Source organism: Psammomys obesus, unplaced genomic scaffold (genome assembly GCF_907164565.1).
Source record: "Psammomys obesus unplaced genomic scaffold, mPsaObe1.curated_primary_1811, whole genome shotgun sequence".
In the NCBI taxonomy this organism is placed as follows: Eukaryota; Metazoa; Chordata; class Mammalia; order Rodentia; family Muridae; genus Psammomys; species Psammomys obesus.
The window spans coordinates 3854481-3868990 of NW_026593947.1; positions in this window are offsets into that span (position 1 = coordinate 3854481).

Below are 14510 nucleotides of genomic sequence, written 5' to 3' on the forward strand. Positions count from 1 at the left end.
CTGGATGCTATAAGCAGGCTGAGCAATCCCTGGGGAGCAAGCCAGTAAGCAACATCCCCCCATGCCTCTGCAGCAGCTCCTGCCTCCAGGTTCCTGCCCTGCTTGAGGTCCTGTCCTGACTTCCTCCAATAATGGACTATGGTCTGGAATTGTAAATCAAATAAGCCCTTTTCTTCACAGTTTGCTCTTCAGTCATGGTGTTCTGCTGCAGCAAGAGAGAATCCTGACTAAGACAAGCGGCACCGGAGAATGGACAAGGGTCCTGGTGTGTGTTCTCCACCCAGGATTTGGTAGGGAGTATCCTGGAGCTGGTCATACGGACTGCCATTCCATCTCAACACACCCCAGCCAGAGCAGCAGATCAACTTTGGTGCTGATGGAGCCCGTGTGACAGTGGGAGAGGGTGGAGACAAGACCTGTCCAGAGAGTGGGGTGTTGGCATCCACTCAGAGCTGACCATTCTCTGCCCTGTCACACAGTGCGTATGGCCCCTCCTCAGAGGTCAGGGAACAGCCTCTCTCCGAGCTGGCTGCGTACCTGCTGTCTGTCCTTCTTCCTGTTGTGAGCAGCTGCTTGGGGGTCAAGCCCGCCTCCCACTATCTGGTGCTTTAGGTATTCATCTCCTGCTTCATATTTAAGTTAATTCTTCATTGTCAACCTGACTGGATCTGCAGTCACCTACAAGATACACCCCAGGCATGTCTGTCACGGTCTTTCCACAGAGGGTTGGCTGAGGAGGGAAGACCCACCCTGAAGTCTAGTTCAGCATTCCACAGGTGAGGCTCCCAAACCGACTAAAGAGAAGGCAAGCTGAGTGCCGGCATTCGTCTCTGCCTTCTGCCTGTGGATGGGGCGTGACCGGGGCCTTGTGGTCCAGCCACCACACCTTCCCTGCCAAGATGGAGCGAACACTCAGACTTCCTTCTTTAGTTACTTGTTATTACATACTTGGTCACAGCAATGAGAAAATTAATGGCTGCAGGGACTATGTCCAGTAATGATGCCCCCCTCATGGAACCTGAAGAGAGAGTAAATGTGACACGACCACGAAGGAAACCAAATAGTGCCAGACTGGGCGGGTGGTCGACATGCCTTGTTTCCTGTCCCTCTCTGATCCACATTTTTCTCGGAAGACTTTGTGATGGCACATTTTCCTGTCTTATGAAGTCTCTTCTGCTCTGTCCTCCTTTCTTATGGAACATGCACCTGCTACTTCATTTCTAAGTAAACAGTCACCCTGCTTCCACTTGCCGTCTCTGGAAAATTCCTTGTTCCCTACTTCCAGTGGCATCGTGACAAGTCCCGTTTCTTTCTTCCCACTCTGCCCTATTTATAGGTTTCCCGTTTTTTTGGCATGTGTGCCACAGAACTCTCAGGAATTGCAAAGAGAAATATCACACTCAGGAAACTCGTGTAAGCGTTTTCTTTAGTCGCCACCACACAGAACTGGGAGGTCCACCTATTGCTGACGACCAAGGACTTTCCAGTTTTAAAGGGGTCACACACCTACCCTGAAGACTGAGTGTGTAGCCTGACCTCAGTGTCCTTAGAAGAAAGGAGACAAAATGGAGTGTCCTAGTTAGGGTTTTCTTGCTGTGAAGAGACACCATTGACCAAGCCAAACATTTGGTGGGGCTGGCTCACAGTTTCAGAGGTTTAGTCCATTATCATCGTGAGGGGAAGCATGGCAGCGTCCAGGCGGACATGGTGCTGGAGGAGCCACGAGTTCCAGTCTTGACTGGAAGGCGACCAGGTGCGTTTCACCAGAGCATAGCTTGAGCATTTAAGACCTCAAAGCCCCGCCTCCACAGTGACACACTTCCTAATAAAGCCACACCCCTAATAGTGATGGTCCCTTTGACCAAGCATTTAGACAGGTGAATCTATGGAGGCCATTCCTATCCAAACCACCACATGGGGCTGTTAGGGGAGGAAGAATCACTCCCAGCTCCCAGGTCTTCAAAGACTGGCTAAGCAGGAGGATGTATCCAATCAATATTTTAAAAGCCTTTCTTTGATCCTTCCAGGTCTTCACCCCATTCCAGCCCTAGGGATTAAATCAGGCCCTGGTGAATTTATGTGTTCTGTCACTACACTGTATCTATATTGTCAGTCTTACCTCTATTTTTTAAAGTAACTTATTTTTAATTGTGGTGTAGGTACACATGAGTACAGTTACTCACTGAGGCTAGAGGAAGGGTACAAGGAAGCTAGAGACATCGGGCCCCCTTGGAGCTGGAGTTACAGGCAGTTGAGAGCTCTCTGCCATGGGTGCCGGGAACTGAGCACTGGGAACTGAGCACAGGTCCTCCGCAAGAGAAGTTTGCATTCTTAACTACTGATCTGTCTCTCCAACTCCGACAACTTCCTCTGACTCTCTATTTGAGACAAAGTTGCACTAGTTCCCAAGGCCAGCCTGAACTCACTGTGTAGCACAGGCCGCCTAGAACTTGTGATCTTCCCGCCCCGCCTCCGGTTTTCCCAGTAACTCCTGCATTTCCCTCTGCCCCCTTTCCTCACAGGGCAACTGTTAAAACAGGCATCTAGGCTGTCCTTGCCAAGCTGGGCTTGACAAGCTCCCAGAAGGATCCAGTGTGCAGACAAACTTCATGAGCCGCACTTGAGAGCCTAGGTGTGGTTGTCAGGAAAACTGACAGCAACAAGGCTGGGTGTGTGTGGTGTGTGTGTGTGGCACACACCTGTAGTTGTTCAGGAGGATGAGGCAGGAAAATGGGGAGTTCCAGACTGAGTTACATGGTGAATCTGAAGGTCATCCTGTACTGCAGAGAAAGACCTTGTCTCAAAAAAAGAAGGAAAAAAGGAATCCAGAAACAACAAAGTGATTTGCCAGAGAACAAGCCTTGATCATCCTCCCTCTTTCCAGAATCATGGTCATTCCAACTCATTCCTTGGGCTGATACAAAGGATGAAGGGAGGTGCATTTGAGGTAAATGGCTCTGGAGGGTGGTAGTGGCTCCGGTGGCTCCTAATTCTGCATCTCTGATTTGTTCAGGTTGAAAGTTCAGAGGCAAATTCAGAGCTCTGATTCAGGTCATAGATAGCGGCCTTTCAAAATGAAAATGAATTGTTTTGTTTGCTTTGAGGGACTACTGAGTTATTTTGTATTTTCAGATACAGTAGAAAAAAAACTCACTTATAAATTTCTATTTATATTTTTCAAAGTCAGTGTGGTACAGCAAATGAAATAATTGAAATACAGGTTGATATTAGGAACATTTTATTCCAATGAAGTTATTTTTTTTTCCTATCATCTTGCTAAAATAATAGTTTCACTCTATGTTAGTCAATATTGTCAACGTTGATTGACAGGATCTAGACTCACCTTGGAGACAAAGCCCTGGCATGTGAGGAGCGTCTAGACAAGGCTGACTGAGGTGGGGTTAACCTGAATGTGCGGGTACCATCCTATGGGCTAGGCTTTGACTGAAAACAACGGACAAGGCGAGCTGAGCCCCGGCATCGTCTCTGTCTGCTTCCTGACTGTGGCTGCCTCATGCTCCTGGGGCCACGCAGCTACCAATCTGGTGTACACTGCAAGGGCCGTGTACAGCCTTCTGCGTGGTTGTATCAGAACCTAAATCACCCTTCTTAAGCATGGGGGACAAGGGGTATATTTCATATTCTGTGCTATTAGAACACTCTCGTTCTTCATATCGGAGGGAACCAGCACATGAACCACCTAAACAGTTCCGTTTGTCCTGGGTTAACGCCTCTGTATTAACCCCTGGTGGCACTGCGTGTGTGGGGGGTGGTGTCCAAGGCTAGGTGGCGTTGGACTTTGCAAATTAGGACTGTGCAAATCCGTGCAAATCCATCTACACACAAACTGAGAGGCAGTAGTGAAGACACAGAGCAGAGACGCTCCTGCTCTTGAACCTCAGAGCCGTGGCTGGCCGCCTGACCAGGGGGCGGGACTAAACTTTGAGATGATTGACAGCCTTTGTTCCCGCCCATACAAAGCCCGCTGGCCGGGGCTGAGCTGAAAGGCACCTGGTAGGGTGTTGGTGCACTGGCTTCTGGGATCTCTGGCTCTCTGAAATGCAGCTTAAGGATTCAGTTCCCATGTCTGTGATGATGGGTGGCATGAATGCCAGCGTTCCGGTTATGCTCAGCGACTCGGCAACAACTGCGTCTTCCTAGCAACACTCCTTAGCTTCTGGCTCCACCCTGGGTGCTGCCTGTGGGCTGCCCTTGAGACTCCCCTTCAGCCCGGGGTGCCCAGACCCCCCTGCGCCGCTGTGTACACCGCCTGAACTGGCACTCACCTCTTGTCCCAGTTTCTGCATCTCCTGAATCTTGACACAGCTTAATGGAGCCGCTCAGGAGCTCCTGAGAGGCAGACATGTCCTCATCTGCAGGTCCAGCCAAGAAAGACTGTGACCCCACACACCCTCGGGTGATCAGAATTACATCCTGGCATTCTCAGGCTGAGCCGGGGCGGTAAAATCACCCTCACCTTGCACATTCCAGAAGCAAACCCTAGGGTCCAGCTCACGTCTAAAGCTGTAGCCCTCTCATCTTACTGGGTGGAGAGATGGCTCAGAAACAGACAGAACTAGCCTGTGGCTCACAACTGCCTGTAACCCCAGCTCTCAGGGACCAGACTCCCTCTCCAGATACTGCACTTCTGTGTACGCCCACCCAAACAGACTCACAATTTAAGATAAAAAGAATAAAAATATTTAAAAGACCAGCTTAAACTGTCACCAGCACAGAGCCCCAGCCTCTCCTTGTAGTTGCTCCTTCCTTAGGCCTTCCCTTCTTGGTAAACAAACTGCATTTCTCTAGTGTCTCAGGGCTCGAGACCTTAAAACTATCCCAGCCCTGTTCACCCACAGGTTCCTCTAGTTACAGGTCCACAGATTCTGTGTTGTCCCTTCGGCACACAGCCAGAGTCTCACCAACCTGTTTATCTACGCCCCCCTCCCCCCACACATACACACTGTGGCTCCTGCCCCTGCTCTGTGCTGCTCGGATCAGTGGTGTTCAGTGGAAAGGGAGCTTACCCTACCCCACAGTTTGGGCAAAGACTGGAGACGTTTAGAATCAGCACAGCTGGGAGGTCAGAGGCCGGGGATCCTGGCTCAGGCCCCCTGAGGAAAAAAATGCCTGACCCATAATTCCCATAGCATAGCAGATGGGTAAACTCCGAATGGCTCCTGCCCTGGAGGCCAGCACTCCACAGAAGCCTGAAGGATGCTCTAACCCCTTACGGCAGCCTTCACCCCATTCACCTGTCACCCTTGGGGATTAATCAGTACAGTGTCCTCCACGGCATTTCTTCCCTCTCTTTCCTGCTCCCAGACCATCTCTCTGGCTCCCTTGTCTCTGCTACAGTGGCCTCTGTGGCTTCCATCAAATGTGCAGGCTTTCCCGGGCCTGTCTCTGCCACTCGCTCTGGGATGTGCTCCTCCAGATGCCATCATGACTTAACCCTAGGACCTTGTTTGAGGAGCACATAAGGAAACTTCCAACTCCATTCTATTTGCTCCCTGTGTTCCACCCTCGCTGCCTCTGAGTTCTGCTTTCCTTTCCTTTCAACTCCTGAAGAGGGGATAGATAGGAAATAGACAGAGAGACAGACAGGTACATACACACATAGACAAAGATATACAGATAGCGACATAAAAGGTAGATAGATGTCAGATGGGGCTGGAGGCATCATTCAGAAGTACCTGCTTAAGGCCTTCTGTTTAATCTCCAACACTGCCACACAAAACAGAAAATATGGTAGACAGATGATAGGTAGATGGGATGATTGATAGGTGAGTGGATGGATAGATAGATGGATGGACAGATGGATAGAGAGAGGATAAATAAGTAGGCAGACAGATGCACAGACAGATAAATGCATGGATAGATAGATGAATGGGATAGACAGATAATGGATGGACGGATGGACAGGTAAGTGATTGCCAGACAGAAAGATGGGTGTTTGTTTACCAATTGTCTGACACCTCCATAGAATAAAAGCTCTGCCAGATGGCACCTTGACCCTCGCCAGCCTGTCCTCCTCTGTGGTCTGCATGACAGCTGGTGCCCGTTAGGTGCCCAGCAGTGCTGCCCAGTGGCCAGCCTCCTTGCTCCTGCTCTGCCTCCACCCCATGTATCCTCACAAAGCAGCCAAACTGACCTTTTAAAAGGAACGAAAGAAGCTCTTGCCTACACAGTGAGAATAGTCTGATGTCCTTTTCTTGTTCTTCAGTTGCCTGTTTGCCAGCCAGGTCCCACTAGTCCCACCCCAAAGCCCCCTCCCCCATTCCCCATGGCACTGTCATCGCCCCCAGATGAAACTGTTTTTAGTTTTTACACTTTTTTTTATGTTAAACTCTAAAATAAGTGCACAGAGAAGCCTAGCCATTAGCCTAATGGTTTCTAGCCCTTCACTCTCCCCTTCTGTTCAGGCAAGCACCACCTCTGCCAAATGACTCCGCACTTGCGATTTGCCTCCCGCCTCCAGCCATCTGCCTCCATTGCCTCTCCCTGCATCAATCCATTCCCCACGCAGACTCCACGAGACGATCCTAGAATACATGTCCTTCGCTGTCCTTCTGCCTAAAGGCACTCAGCTCCTCCTAAGGTGCCCATGTCTCCGAGGAAGAACCTTCAAAAACACAAACAGGAAAACCGTCGGCACTTGCTGTAGCTGAGGACTGGCTGTTTTTCTTGCGGCTGTGGCCAAGTCCCTGATGAGGAGCACGGAAGGGAGAGTTTATTTTGGCTCAGAGTTTGAGGAGACAGTCAGTCCTGGCTGAGACAGTGCGGCTCTCAGCTGTGGTGGGGGAAGTGGGAGGATGCTCGCCCACCCCGAGACTGCCATCAACCAGGCTACTCAGCGCCCCACCCTGCCCCTGTCCCCGCCCCACCATCTCTGTGCCCCGCCCCCACCCCCACCATGCCACCTCTCAGAATAGTTTAAGAAAAAGAAAACGTTCTTGACGATGCGAGTGGGTGAAAGAGCTGAAGGACACTCCCCCTTTATTGAGTCCGGAATCGTATGGGATAGCACCACTTCCGCTCTGTAGGTGCCCTCATAGACACACCCAAACACGTGCCTCATTAATGTCATAGGCATGTCTTCTTTTAGTGCATTTGTGGAAATGTGTGTGTGTGTGCATTTGTGCAGACATTCGACTGGGTAAGCATGAATGTGTGTGTGTGATGTGGAAGCCTGAGGTTGATAATGGCTGGTTTCCTCACTCCAGGTTGTTTTTGTGATGGGACCTCTCTATGAACTGGGCGATCACTGACTGGCTGGACTGGCTGGCCAATGAGCCGCCTGTTTGTTTCTGTACCCTCACAGCTGTGTCTTAGCACACCTGCGTGGATGTTGGGGATCCAAACTCAGAGCCCCAACAGTGCTTTCATGGCTGGCAGTTTTGAATTTCTTTTTCCTTTTTTTCCTTGCCCCCCCTCTCTCTTTTTCTTGTTCCCTTTCATTGTTTGTGTTCTTCCCTCAAGACAGTTTTCTCTGTGTAGCTCTGGCTGTCCTGGGACTCACTTTGTAGACCAGGCTAGCCTTGAACTCAGAGATCCTGAACTCCAACTGCCTCTGCCTGTGCGCTGGGACTAAAGGTGTGTGCCACCACTGCCTGGCCCCAGGAATTTCTTTTTTTTTTTTCTTTTTTTTTTTGTTTGTTTGTTTGTTTGTTTGTATTTCTAAGATCATTTATTGGGGTTTAGAAAGTACCCGAAAATATGGTACCCTGGAATATATATATAATTTATATATAATTATATATTATATATATTATTTATTTTTTTACTATTAATTACACTTTATTCATTTTGTATCCCCCCATAAGCCCCTCCCTCCTCCCCTCCCAGTCCCACCCTCCCTCTCCCTTCTTCACACATGCCCCTCTCCAAGTCCACTGATAGGGGAGGTCCTCTTCTCCTTCCTTCTGATCTTAGTCTATCAGATCACATCAGGAGTGGCTGCTTTGTCATCTTCTGTGGCCTGGTAAGGCTGCTCCCCCCTCAGGGGGAGGTGATCAAAGAGCAGGCCAATCAGATTATGTCAGAGGCAGTCCCTCTTCCCATTACTGTGTAACCCACTTGGACACTGAACTATCATGTGCTACATCTGTGCAGGGGTTCTAGGTTATCTCCATGAATAGTCTTTAGTTGGAGTATGAGTCTCTGGGAAGTTCCCTGTGTTCAAATTTTCTGGTTCTGTTGCTCTGCTAGGAATTTCTTAATCCAAGTAAATTGACAGTGGAAAGCCACCATCACAAACTCCAGCCCTTATCCATATCAACTGTCTCCGAATTATAGCATTCCACTTCTGGTCTTTTATTATTATTATTATTATTATTATTATTATTATTATTATTATTATTATTATCATTATTACATAAAATGCATTGAGCCAGCCTTTAAAAGTTCCTCAGGTTTTTATAGGGCCACCCTGTTCAAAATCCCAAAGTCTCTTCTGTGACTCAAGGCAAACTCTTAACTGTAAGTCTGACTTAGGGAAAACCAAGGCACTTTCAGACATGGGAGAGATGGCTGTGGCTAAGCATTCTTTCTGCTCTGCAGAGGGCCTACACTCAGTTGCCAGTACCCAGGGCAAGCAGCCCACAATTGCCTATAACTCCAGCTTCAGGGGGTTCAACGCCCCACTCTGCATGTTTGAGGGACCTGCATTCACATGTGTTCATACACACACGACAGAAACATAGATACAGAACTCATTTAGAAAAATAAATCTTTCAAACAAGGCATATCCTTCCAATATCGAACGGCACAGAGCAAGCATCCCCGTTCTGACAGGAAGGAAGCACAGGCCAGCAAGAGCAGCCAAAAGTGAGGCTGTCGCCCAGCAGGAGAGACCCAAGCCACACAGATTGTTCCTGGCACCAGGAGCTCCTAATGACATCATCTGCAGCTGGCCTCTCCAGGCCCACCGCCTGTGGCACATGCTGCCTCTGCACTGAGCCAGGCTATTTGCAGTTTCTGTCAGAGACTGCCCAACAGTTCTGGCATATCTGACATCATGAGTTCCACCTGTTTCAATTTAAGCTTCAAACTTAACCCCCTGGGAGCCTGATGTGGGAGCCAAGCCTGTGAGGTGCGGGGTGGTAATTCAATGGACCGCACAAGACAGTGGGGACCATGCTGAGCTAGAAACCAGAGCAGCTGGAAGACTTCAGTCCCTCGACACACACACACCAGGTGGCTCAGCCACAGGCCAGGCTGCTGCTGGGTGTCCTAGGTAGTGTTCCATTGCTGTGGAAAGACTCTGTGACCACGGCAGGCAACTCTAATAAAGGAAAGCATTTAATTGGGGCTGGCATCCAGTTCGGAGGTTTGGTCCTTTGTTATCGTGGCAGATGGTATGACAGGACACAGGCAGACATGGTGCTGGAGAGGTAGCTGAGAGTTCTATGTGCGGGTTGGCAAAGAGCAGGAAGAGAGTGCCACACTGGTCCTGGCTTGAGCATCTGAGACCTCAAAGCCCACCTTCAATGACACACTTCCTCCAGCAACACCATACCTACTTCAACAAGGCTGTATCTCCTAACGGAGCCACTCCCTATGAGCCCTTGGGGGCTGTTTCACTTCAAACCACCGCACTATTGCAGTATTAGGTATCCATTGTATGGGCCTAAGTGTGGCACCCTTTGTCAGATGACCTGGTAAGTTCTCAAGCTTTTCTCCCCTATGAGATTAATACACCCATGTCTGCATGTGCGCCCAGCCTACTTTGGTAAGTTAATAAGTGATAACTTTTTACTAATAGGCTATGAAAGCAATAACAGCTGCTGGGGAGAGGAGGTCCTGGGGAAGTCGCCTGTTAGCTGCTCAGGGAGCGTGAGCGCTGCAGTGTGTGTGTGCTGTCAGCATGCCTTTTGGTGATGCGGCTGCATTGGCATTGCCCGAGCCTCTGTAACCCCGGTGGACTCACTGCTTCAGCAAGCTAGGCGTGGGCGAACTGTTCCTTTGGCCATGGTGGTACCCTATCCTGTGCACATCCTTCCAGCTCTCCGTGAAAGCACCAGAATGCCACACAGTCTCTCCTGGCAGCTTCAGCCTTTTCCCTTTAATCAGGCTTAGCCATCTGTCCTTGTGGTTCCATAATCTGTGAGCATATAATGTCCCAGCAAAGGCGTCAGCTGCGGTCCCCCGACTCACAGCCCAGGAATTACAGACCTTTAATCTCTTTTGGGAAGCTGGGAAGGACTAGAGCCATTTTTTTTAGGTTGAGTGGACATGGGGACTTATTTTATACTCACAGTGTACAGCACAACGCATTAACGCACCTTCAAGAGTCGCAGAAATATTTGCTATTATAACTCTTTGCTAAAGCGAAGAGACCAGCACTGTCAGATGTGCTGTCTAGCGAGGTGAGAGGGGTTAGGAAGTGTTGTCTTATTGGAGAAAAAGTGTGTCACTGGGGGTGGGCTTTGGAGTTTCAAAAGCTTAAGCTGGGCCCAGTGTCTCTCTCTCTTCCTGCTGCCTTTGGATTCAGAGCTCAGCTCCCTCTTCAGCACCATGCCTACCTGCATGTTGCCATGCTTCCTGCCATGATGATACTGGGCTAAACCTCCAAAACATAAGCCAGCCACAATGAAACGCTTTCCTCTACAAGAGTTGCCGTGGTCATGCTACCTCTTCACAGCAACAGAACACAGATGAAGACAAAAGTTGGTACCAGGAGTGGGGCATTGCTATTACGGGCCTGACCACGCTGCTTGTTGGCAGAGTGTGGACTTTGGGACTGTGGACTAGGAATCAGTTGAATGCTTTTAGCAGGGCTTAAAGGGCCATACTGTTGGGAGTGCGGAAGACAGTGGTGTCGAGTGCAATATAGAATATGATGATTTGGTTCAAGAGGTTTCAGAGCAGAATATTAGTAAGAAGTCTAAAGACCTTTCATGCGATATTTTGGCAAAGAATATGGCTACTTTCTGCCCTTGTCCAAAAAAATAGCCCGAGGCTAAACTGAAGACTTTCGAATTGGTGGCATTGGCAGAAGAGGTTTCAGGACAGCCTAGTGTTGACTGTGCGGCTTGGTTATTGCTGGACACGCCTAGGCAGGCCTTTACTAAAGGAGCAGGGGAGGAAGGAAAAATACAAGCTGTACCGTCTGAGGAGAAAGGGGCACCAGGAAGCATGATGGAGCTAAGTCCGGTCCTCAAGGAGATAAAAACGTTTAAAGGAAAGCCTGATGCTAAATAGAATAATGTGAGTGTTGATCTCAGGACAAGACCCTACTCAGCCAAGCTTCCAACTTGAGAAAAGGAATTAAGGAAAAGCTTAGGCAGTGAAGACAACCATCAAAAACAGAAAACTAGTGAAAATGTATTTGAAGAAGGGGGCCATGTTCCAGCCCCAGCAAGTAGAAGAACTTGACAGCTTTGGCCATGTGGTTCTGGCTTTAGAGTCAAGGGTAGAAGAAAGGGATTGTGGAATCTCCCTCCAAGCCTGAGGAAAGCATAGGCCACGTGTGGCAGGGGCGTCCCTGCATGGAAGCCCAGAGAGGCTACTGTGTGAAGCTGTGGAGGCGAAACCTGGATTACCTTGGAAAACCCCCATCTCCAGTATGGTGGAGATGCCAGAGCCCTGGAGGCCTGCCTAGAAAAGCTGCAAAGCAAGTGTGGAACCAGCCCAAGGGAAAGACGTGTGCTGCAGTCAGAGCTGGAAGGAGTTGGAGACACGAAGAGCGCCTCGGCGGCAGACAGGAGTGCAGAGTTTGGAGTTTGCCCAGCTGGTTTTCGGCCTGTGCATGTGAGTGCAGTGCCCATACTGACTAGCAGAGGGCGAGGGACCCCTTGGAGCTGGAGTCACAGGCATTGTGAGCTCCCATAGGGATGTGAGAAACAGAGCTCAGGTCCAGCAGTATGGACTCCTACCTGCTCAGTCATCTCTCCAACCCCCTAAAGTTCTAAATCTTTAAAAGTTCTTAATAACTGAAATATCGTGGGTTTCCTGGAAGCTATACACAAACACAGGGTGTACATGCTAAGGAAACCTAGACCAAACACCTTCTCGAAAGTGTGTGTGTGTGTGTGTGTGTGTGTGTGTGTGTGTGTACCTCACACTGGAAGGAACACTCTGAAGGGCTGTGACGTTTAGGAAGTTCTCGAAGGATTTCAACATCCTTCCCAGTAGTCTTCTTTTGGATATTGCTACAGGGTCTCCAGGCCTTCAGATTTTGGAGGGTCTCGGCCTAGGGTGTGTCACCAGGCCCTCTTTAGGCTCTGCTTGCAAATGGTGTCAGCCTACTCACCTGTGCTGAAGCTTCTGGACCCTTCTGCGGCTCCATCCTGCCAGCCCGGCTCTCAGCAGGCGGCCTGTGATTGCTTTAGCTCCTTTGTAATTGTTTTTCCTCACTCCTGTCCTCCCATGATGTGTGTTCTCCCACCAGGTCCGTAATGAGTACAATTAGTGCTTCCCATGGTGCATGGGGGCGGGTCTGCGCATCACGAAGCTGGGGTTTCTCCTCATGCCTAACACAGTTGTCTGTTTCTTCTGATATCCAGGGGCCTAGCTCACAGGAGTCCTTTGATTGCTTTATTCAAGGCGTTCGTTCTCCACACAGCAGGGCAACAGAGACGAGGGGCAGCGTGGGGAGCTGCGGGCCGGGTGGGGGGCTGGCGGACCCATCACCTTGCTCTAAGCCACAAATAACCCGTGAGTGTTTAAAGGCAGAAGCCTGTGTTGGAGACATGATCCTCGGTACAGGTGGGTGTAGAGGGGTGTGGGGTGGGCAGGAGCAGGGCCTGAGGAAAAGGAGGTCTAGGGCCTGGGGAGAGGCCACTGGACCTGGGGTTGCAGCCTCACAGTGGGTAGTTCTGGAATTGCTGGAGTAGGTTCCCACAAAAGGACGTGTGTGTGTGTGTGTGTGTGTGTGTGTGTGTGTGTGTGTGTGTGTTTTGTCATCACTGCAATCAAACACCTGACAAGAAGCAAACTAGGGAGGAAAGGTTTAAGTTAGCTGTGGTTTAGGGAGGGGTGGCTGTGGTGGGAAGGCGTGGCTGTAGGAGTCAGCGAGCAGAGCCGAAGGTTGGTGTTCAGCTCACTTCCTCTCTTCTCTTCAGTCTAGAACCCAAGCCCATGAAATGTGTCACCTACACACAGGGTGGCTCTTCCCGCCTCAGTTAACCCTCCCGGTGTGCCCTGACGTTTTCATGGCGACTGTTAACCCCGCCAAATTGACAGTTAAGATGAAGCGCCAGGCTTTCTTTTGGTTTCTGCCCAGTTTGCCTTCTGCCTTCCACCAGGGGGCAGCACAGTAAGAAGGTGCCTACAAGGATTGTCCCTTCCTCTGGGATGTCCCAGTTTCTAGAATGGTGAGGTATGAATCTTTGTTGGTTATGCAGCTGTGTGGAATTATGCAGCCTGCGGATTCTGTAAGACAACCATAAATGGGCCAAGACATCAGAAATCCCCAGACAGGTCAAAGATGGGCTGTGGGGACCCCAGCCAGAAGTGTTTTAATGTGTCCCCCAAAGCATGCTAGTCTCGGGCTGAGTAGCCTTAGGGTGAGTGGCTCCTGTTGGGCCTCACTGGGTCCCAGGATTCCTCTCCCAGGCTGCAGGGTACCCCACAAACACAGCTCCCACCCATGTGGGAAGCCTGGGTAATGGCGGTCCTGTGTGTTGCTAGGTGTCAGGGTGGGGAGTCGCCGAGTTGTTTCTGCAACAAAGCATCAACCTAGACTGAGGACATGCTGGAGTCAGAATGTGTGGCTCTTAGTGCTCAGTGATCCTATCCCTGAGACTAGAGCAGGGTTCCACCCTTCCTGCGTGGGCTGAGAGGCAGGGCCTCTGCTTGGCCCTCTGCTTGTGCGAAGGGGGACAATTTCCTTCCAAGCTTCGTTGGAAGCCTTATAGTTCCAGTTTTCCATGTGAATCTGTGGTCCACTTTTAATAACCTTTGTGAGTGGTTGCAGGTGTTTGTGGGGACTCATTCCTGTGTGCTTACCCAAGGAAGGAGATGTTACTAGCCAGCTCAGAAGGTGCCAGCAGCTCTGTGCCTATGCACCCCTGCAAAGCCATGCAGCTCTGCAAAGCCATACACCCCTACAAAGCCATGCAGCTCTGCAATGACATGCACCCGTACAAAGCCATGCAGCTCTGCAAAGACATGCACCCCTGCAGTGCCATGCACCCCTACAATGCCCATGCACCCCTGCAGTGCCATGCACCCAGCAATGGCATGCAGCCAGCAATGGCATGCACCCCTGCCATTTCCAGTACTATTCGTCTTCTGAAGAGGCCTGATACAGATAAGTGATAGAAGAAACTGAGAGAAAATCCCTAAACTTAGCAATATTCTCAACTAGATTTCTAATTAGTTTTAATTGCTTTTCAATTTCCTTCTGCAGATCAAATCAATTTACTTGTTTAAATTAAACCCCAAGATATTAGAACACATTAAACCACTTACAGGAGTTTTTATTTCAAACTCTGCTGCCAGATGAAACCTCATTTGGGGATGGGGTAAAAGTCAGTCAGCCCGCCTCCTATTCTGGGGTATAA